Source organism: Corylus avellana, chromosome ca5 (assembly GCF_901000735.1).
Source record: "Corylus avellana chromosome ca5, CavTom2PMs-1.0".
NCBI lineage: Eukaryota > Viridiplantae > Streptophyta > Magnoliopsida > Fagales > Betulaceae > Corylus > Corylus avellana.
In genome coordinates this window covers 10,479,176-10,487,856 of record NC_081545.1, presented here as the reverse complement: position 1 = coordinate 10,487,856, position 8,681 = coordinate 10,479,176, and the positions used below count along the sequence as shown (strand labels likewise).

General features: G+C 36.6%; 1 long non-coding RNA gene across 1 annotated transcript; it reads left to right on the top strand.

The window, feature by feature from the left end:
• The first annotated feature begins 235 nt into the window (after positions 1 to 235).
• On the top strand, positions 236 to 8,277 carry LOC132182360 (uncharacterized). Its single transcript, XR_009440300.1, has 3 exons — positions 236 to 808; positions 3,025 to 3,217; positions 7,806 to 8,277. It is a non-coding gene; the product is annotated as an uncharacterized LOC132182360 (long non-coding RNA).
• Positions 8,278 to 8,681: the final 404 nt, after the last annotated feature.

Sequence of the window (8,681 nt, the reverse complement as noted above, 5' to 3'; positions counted from 1 at the left end):
CCATTATCTGTAGTGGTGCTGCACCACCTTCTGTTTTCTTTCCCCCTTGAGGGTTGTATGCTCTCGTGTTTCTAATGCAAAGTTTGGTACAAAAAAAAAAAAAAGAAATGAAATCTGTTTTTAAAATATAAAATGTTTTAAAAATACACATGGATTTTTAAACAAAGTGTATTAATTATATTTCTCCATAATGTTATTGTGCTTTTTGAAATAAAATAAAATCTCAGAGGAAGGATTGATCCCTAAAATTTAAGGATTGATTATAGGATTGATCCCTAGATTGGGAGGATGTTTCCTAGATCGATCCCAGGGTTGTAGAAACCCTAAGGATCAATCAAATATTTTTAAGGATAGATCCTTATGCACTAGAAACTCGATTTTGACGTTTAAAAACCATAAAAATCGACCATTAACTCGTTTTTAGCCCTAAGCACCATAGGAGAAACCATTTGCCCGATTTCTCAGTCTCTAAGGGTGTTAGGATGAAGAAGAGAGGAGAGAAGAGCTCAAAAACTAGTGACTTTTGTCAGTCCCAAATGAAAAAAACTGTCTATTTCAACCATTTTTCTCAAGGTAAAACCTATAACACTCAAAGTTAATTAGTGTGGAGGCACTGTGAGTAGCACTGAGACTTAAGTATTTGAATTATTTAATTTTGGGTGTGTTACTTTAGAGCCCACACTCTTGGTCTCATAATCAGAATTGAGGAGAAGGTTTATAGGTCTGAAAACTCTAAGCTTGACATGTGGATTGAGTTTGGAGCAAGAGGAATCAAATCAACCCGATCACTAAGCCTAACCGATTTCAGGTAGTATGAGTCCTATGCCTGTGTAATTTCTTTTGTTTGTCTTGCATGATCTTTAACTATGCATTCATGATGTTTGATCTTTGGTTTTTTTTGTTGTATCTTTGAGATATATTCCCAACATTTTTACTTTTGATGTGTTATTCAAAGTGTTTGCACTTTATCGACAATGCTGTGATGATGTGTGCTTGTTTTATGCTTTCATAGTTGTTTTTATTTGTTTAAATAATTGCTGTAGAATTATTGGTTGTGAGTGTTGGGGTGTTCATTCCACGTCTCATTCTCCTCTAGTCTTATGATGTGATAGATAATGTGGGTGCTTTGGCTTTGACTTCCAATCCGTTTTTCATGCATGCAAGGACAAAATATATAGAGGTTGATTATCATTTTATTAGAGAGAAGGCTGTCAATTGTGATAGTAGGAGCTTGTCTCTTAACTCAATAAAGCGAGTAGTGGTGAGACTTTTGGTAAAGATGTATACCACTTGATCATTTGCGGTGGTAAACATTTTTACCAAAAGTCTCACCACTACTCGCTTTATTAAGTTAAGAGACAAGCTCCTACTATGTTCTCCCTCCATTAACTTGTGGTGGGTGTTAGTGTTGATGATTATACACCTCTCATAAATGCTATAGATTCTTCACCATACATAGAATCATAATCCAGCTCATATTTGATCACATCTACAAGAAAAAGAAATTCAGTCATAATCGGGACGACGGGAACCAACTACACAAGGCAATTCTCATACGTAAAATATTTGTAGTCACTGTAATCTCATAATTCATGAGATTTCTATTCTCTTGTATTTTTAATTATGATAATCCCATGACCAGGGATCTCTATTCTCTTTGTACATGCATATATCTTCGTTCGATCGGGCATGTTAATAACTTAATGCACAGAAAGAATTCTTCATTTCATTACAAACTCTTTCAGGAACATAGTTGAGAAATTGAATGACCATATTGATTCCATGTGTATAGAGATGAAATATTAACAAATAATTCAAACACAAAACACTTCTAAAAATATAAAATCAATTTTTATGTCACATTAAAACAATTCTAAAACGCATTAATTAGTAAAACAAATTAAACAATGCACCGTTGATGATGCTAACATGAATAGATGAGGAAGAGTTTGAACGTGAGAGAGATAGATTTTACGGAAAACGTACGACGAAACGCAATCTCAAAATCAATCTCTATACATATGTTGGTTGTTTTTGAGTCTTTTTCGTTGGAAGTAATGAGGAAAAATTGACTTGCCGCAGGCTCGCAACAAATGGTTATTAGTCCTTTTTTCTCTTCTTAATTTTTTGTGGTATCTTTGATCTCTACCCTACCACTTTTTGATTGATTATGATTGTAATGTATATGAGACCAGTAACTTCTATGTGGTATTGGTACAAACCAAGACTTTTGTGCCCACCAATGAGAGGTTGACATGTTAGCCTGAAACAAGAAAAATATATGTCCATAGATAGAGACAACGATTCTCAAAGCTACGGGGAGAGAGAGAGAGAGAGAGAGAGAGAGAGTATCAGACAACTCAAAGTTGGTTAGAGTTGGCTGCATGTGTAAAATAATTAGCTTAACTTCATTATTCAGTTTAGTTTCAGTTTGAACTTATTGTTCATTTTAATAAAACTTGATTATTACTTATCAAAAAAATAATTTATCGATGCATGATTTCATGCATTAAAATACAAGGAGAATTGTTACCAGAATTATGCTTACTCTACTTTAAAAACAAAGGAATTTTTTTATTTGTGTAATAATGGAGGCAACACATTAATATTGCAAAAACCCATGACATTTTGGTAACTCACGATGAGTATTTCAAATGGCTACCAAAGGCTCATTGTATAGTAAGTTCTGTGATAATTTACTTATTAAGTTGTGGACTTATGGAGTTGTTACTTTTTAAAATTTGAAACATCTTAGCATTTTGAAGATTAGCAAGTTGTTAGTCTGTGGCGTGAGTGTTTCGATGGGATGAAGATGCCAAACACATTGTCAAGTTCGGATGGATAGATAGAAGTCATTTTTCTGTAGTAATAATTATTTGGAAGCTTTGAGTCAATATCAATGATAATTAATGGTATTTAAAGATATTTTAGTTTATTCCATATCATTCTTTTCCCTTTTTCGCTTAAGTATACTCTGATAATTAGTGTTTGTGTAATGAATTCAACTAATTACAAGTTAATTAGTTTGCAGGCAGTACAAGTAACACTCAAAGTTAAGTATTTTAATTATTTAATTTTGGGGTGTTAATTTTGGGCGTCTCATAATCAGAATTGAGGAGAAGGTTTAGAGGTCTCAAAATTCTAAGCTACTCATGTGAATTGAGTTTGGAGCAAGAGGAATCAAATTAGCCCCATCACTAAGCCTAACCGATTTCAGGTATGACTCCTATGCCTGTGCAATTGTTTTTTTGTCTTGCATGGTCTTTTGCTATGCATTCATGATGTTTGCTCTTTGGTTTTTTCACTGTATCTTTGAGATATATTCCCAGTAGTTTTATCTTTGATGTGTTATTTAAAGGGTTTCTACTTCATCATAAAAAATTTGGTGTGTTGATGTGTGGTTGTTTTATGCTTTCATAGTTGTTTTTATTTGCTTAGTAATTGATGCTGTTGACGTAGGTGACATTTCACCTCATCAAGTTTTGTGTGGGCCCAACTGTCTTTATTATTCTATTAGGTTTTGGTCTCCTTGTCCAACTTGAATAAGGAGAAAGCACCGACTACTCACAATATAAAAGTGAGACTTTTGCTATTTGCTAGGGTGTGCGAAATATTGAGAAAGAATATAGGCAGAGCCGCACACCTTCTAAAGTTGTGGTCTCGTGCGCCGCACCTCTTTTATTTCTTCTTGGTTTCATAGAATTGAAATAAGAGAGAAAGTGAAGATAAAGAGCATCATATTATTTTCTTCTTGGTTTTGGAGGAGCCAAAACAAGAGAGAAAAAGAGAGAGTGCTGCAGAGTGAGAGAAAAATATAGAAGAGACCAACTGCCATCGTATCCTAGCAAAAGAAGAAGAGTTAGTATTCTTGTCTTTTGTTTTCTCATTTTTTGAGAATAATCTCTATTGTGTGATAGTGAGATTTGGGTGTATTGGGGTTTTGGATCTGAGTGATTTTTTTTCTCTACTATATTTTTGTACTCCATCTTTTATAGTGAATTTCTTCGTGATTGCCTCCGCTAGTGGACATACCTCACATTGAGGGAACCACTTAAATCTTGGTGTTTTCTTGTGTGTGATTGTTCTTACTTTATTTAGCTGTAATTGTGATCGTGTGTTTGTGCACAAGAAGTGGTATCAGAGCTTTGGTTCGAAAAATCAAATTGACGGCAAATATGGCGAGTACTAAGTTTGAAGTGGAGAAGCTTAATGAGAAGAATAATTTCTCTCTTTGGCAGAGAAGGATGAAGGATTTGATGATTCAGCAAGGAGTTCACAAGGCATTATTGGGAAAGGTGAAGAAACCCGAAAAGATGGAGAATGATGTTTGGGAAGAGATGGATGCGAAGGCTGCCAGTGCGATCCGTCTTAATTTGTCAGATGAAGTCATTCACAATGTGATTGATGAAGAAAATGCAAAATCAATTTGGCGGAAATTGAAGAGTTTGTATATGGCGAAGAATTTGACAAATAAGCTGTACGTGAAGAAGCATCTATATGGTTTACAGATGGAGGAAAATACAGATCTGCTGGAGCATCTCAACAAGTTCAACATGTTGAATACACAATTGTTGAATTTTGCAGTGAAGATTGGAGAAGAAGATAAAGCGATACTTCTGTTAGCATCCCTTCCCCCTTCTTATGATCACCTGGTTACAACATTGTTATATGGGAAAGAGACTCTGGCGTTTGAAGAGGTAACATGATCTCTCTTGTCACATGAGACGCGAAGAAAACCTGTCAATGATCAGGCTGATGGGCTTGTGGCACGGTTTGAGCCAAAGCGTGGAAGAGATAAGTTTAAGGGGAAGAATGGCAGAGGTAAGCAGTATCAGTCTATGTCACGATCGGCACAAAGTGGAGGATCTCGATCAGATGCAAAAGATGTGGAGTGCTATTATTGTCATAAGAAAGGGCACTACAGAAAATTTTGCAGGCTGATGAAACAAGATCTTGAAGATAAGAAGAGACAAGGTTCTGGAGATTCAGTCAGTGTGGTCGATGGTGAGTCTGATGACAGCGAAGTTAGCGCAGATGTTCTTTTAGTTTCCTCAGGTAAAAATTCTCTCATAGACTCTTGGGTTTTGGATTCTACTTGTTCATATCATATGTGTCCGAATAAGTAGTGGTTCGACACATTTAAATCCTGTAATGCGGGTACAGTGCTAATGGGAAATGATGCTAGGTGTAAGGCCATTGGACTAGGTACCATAAAAGTCAGAATGTTTGATGGGATTGTTAGGATACTCACTAATGTTAGATATGTTCCCGACCTTAAGAAAGATTTGATCTCATTAGGCACATTAGATTCTTTGGGCTTTGGTTATTCAGCCAAAGATCGAGTTATGAAAATAACTAAAGGTGCTATGGTGATAATGAAAGGCAAGAAAATTGGCAATTTGTATAAGTTACTCAGGGACACAGTTACAGGTGGAGCTGCAGTGTCCACCTCGGCAGAACCAAATGATGATAACACAGTTTTGTGGCATATGCGGCTTGGTCATTTAGGCGAGCGTAGTATGTTTGAGCTTCACAAGAGGAATTTGTTAAAAGGTGTGAAGTCATGTAAATTGGGTTTCTGCAAGTATTGTCTATATGGGAAGCAACGAAGAGTCAGCTTTAAATGGCTTCTCATACAAGCAAAGGTGTTCTCGACTATGTTCACTCAGATGTTTGGGGACCAGTGGCGGTGCCATCAAACGGAGGTACACATTATTTTGTCAGTTTTATTGATGATTTCTCAAGAAAGGTCTGGGTATATCTTATGAAGCACAAGTCAGAGGTGTTCACTATCTTCAAGCAGTGGAAGGCGCAGGTGGAAAATCAGACTGGAAGAAGAGTAAAGTATCTGAGATCTGACAATGGGTTAGAATACAAAGACACTGCATTCTTGGAATTCTGCAAAACAGAAGGCATTACTCGTCACTTCACAGTGAGAGGGACTCCACAGCAAAACGGAGTTGCCGAAAGGATGAACAGAACATTGTTGGAAAGGCGAGATGTATGCGGTTAAGTGCATGATTGCCAAAGAGTTTTTGGGCTGAGGCAGTTAATTATGAATGCTTCGTCACCAACCGATCTCCAGCCGCTGGGATTGACTTCAAGATTCCAGAGGAAGTATGGTCAGGTAAACCGGTTGATTAATCTATGTTGAGAATATTTGGTTGTCCGACATGCGTTCATGTGCAGAGTGGAGAACGATTGAAATTAGATTCAAAGTCAAGAAAATGTATTTGTCTTGGTTTGGAATCTGGTGTTAAAGGCTATAGGCTCTGGGATCCAGTCTCAAAGAAGAAGATTGTTAGCAGAGACATGGTATTTGATGAGGCCTATATGTTAAGAAAGAGTGAGAGTGAAGCATCGACTGAGAGTCAGAAAGGGAAACAGGTCATGGAGGTGGAGCTTGATAAACAGTGTTCACTCAAGGACATATGTGATGACGAAGAATCGTCAAGAGATTCAGAGCACCGAGAAGAGCCTTATTCTTTAGCAAGAGGTAGAGAGAAACGTGATCGAAAAGCACCGGAGAGGTATGGATTTGAGGACATGGTTTCCTTTGCTCTGACAGCTGGTAGTGGAGTCTCATCGTCTGTTCAGAATGGCATGCTGACAGAGGTGGAGTTACTACAGAAAGGTAAAGCTTGGGAATCGACAGAATTGCTCAAGGCAAAGAAGGCTAAAGGGTGCAGATGGGTCTACAGAAAGAAAAAGCCAACAGAGAAAGTTGTGTGGCCAAGAGGACTGGCAGAGAAGCATGGTAGTCTATCTAAACCAGGTCCTATGCTCAAGTTCAAGAGGTGCTTGGACTTGAGTGTCACTTGTGGAATGTGATAGCCCTTAGGGGCTTGGGCGGAGGCATCAGAAGGAGATTCGTATTGTTGTGACATGATGGGTTTCGAGTCAAGGTGGAGATTGTTGACGCAGGTGACTTTTCACCTCATCAAGTTTTGTGTGGGCCCAGCTGTCTTTATTATTCTATTAGGTTTTGGTCTCCTTGTCCAACTTGAATAAGGAGAAAGCACCGACTACTCACAATATAAAAGTGAGACTTTTGCTATTTGCTAGGGTGTGCGAAATATTGAGAAAGAATATAGGCAGAGCCGCACACCTTCTAAAGTTGTGGTCTCGTGCGCCGCACCTCTTTTTTTTCTTCTTGGTTTCATAGAATTGAAATAAGAGAGAAAGTGAAGATAAAGAGCATCATACTGTTTTCTTCTTGGTTTTGGAGGAGCCAAAACAAACGAGAAAAAGAGAGAGTGCTGCAGAGTGAGAAAAATATAGAAGAGACCAACTGCCATCGTATCCTAGCAAAAGAAGAAGAGTTAGTATTTCTATCTTTTGTTTTTTTTTTTCTCATTTTTTGAGAATAATTTCTATTGTGTGATAGTGAGATTTGGGTGTATTGGGGTTTTGTGTCTGAGTGATTTTTTTTTTTTCTACTATATTTTTGTACTCCATCTTTTATAGTGAATTTCTTTGTGATCGCCTCTGCCAGTGGACGTACCTCACATTGAGGGAACCACTTAAATCTTGGTGTTTTCTTGTGTGTGATTGTTCTCACTTTATTTAGCCGTAATTGTGATCGTGTGTTTGTGCACAACAGATGCATAATTATTGGTTGTGAGCGTTGGGGTGTTAATTCCACGTCTCATTCTCCTCCAGTCTTATGATGTGATATATAATGCGGGTGCTTTGGTTTCAATCCGTTTTTCATGTCAGGACAAAATATATTGAGGTTGATTATCATTTTATTAGAGAGAAGACTGTCAATGGTGACATTTCAATCAAATTTATTTCACCTGCAGATGATCAAGTTGTAGACATCTTTACCAAAAATCTCACCACTACTCGCTTTATTGAGTTAAGAGACAAGCTCTTGCTATGTTCTCCTTCCATTAACTTGCGGTGGGTGTTAGTCTAGATGATTATACACCTCCCATAAATGCTAATAGATTCTTCCCCATACATAGAATCATAATCCAGCTCATATTTGATCACATCTACAAGAAAACAACAATTACGTCATACTCGGGACAACGAGAACCAACTACACAAGGCAATTCTCATATGTAAAATATTTGTAGTAATTGTAATCTCATAATTCATGAGATCTCTATTCTCTTGTTTTTTTAATCATGGTAATCCCATTACTCGGGGATTTTTATTCTCTTGTTTTTTTAATCATGGTAATCCCATTACTCGGGGATTTTTATTCTCTTTGTACGAAGGGACGGAGTCGGGAAGTTTTATGGGAGGGGATCAAAGAATTTTTTTTTTTTTTTTGCAGCGTGTAATGAACTAGTACTTTTTTCTATTTTTTTTTTCTTCTTTTTCTAATCACTGGTACTTAAATACAATGAGGAATTGAACTTAGAATTGTATCATACTTTCCAATTAAATGTTTAAATTCTAACAAACAATATTCTCAATATTTAATAACCATAATATCTAAATTACAAGACTACTTAGATTAAGAATTGAGCTTAGAGTACTAACCTCAAAAAGTGTGACCTATGTTGAGTTATTTTGCATCTCGTTGATTAACATGATATTCTCATAAATGACACATAATCCAGGATCAAACTCCAATAAACTTTGTACATTTTTTCTTTTGAAATAGTCAAGTATTGTATTTGACTTTCTCATCATTTACAAATAAATTTACATGATCTGAGTCTTTA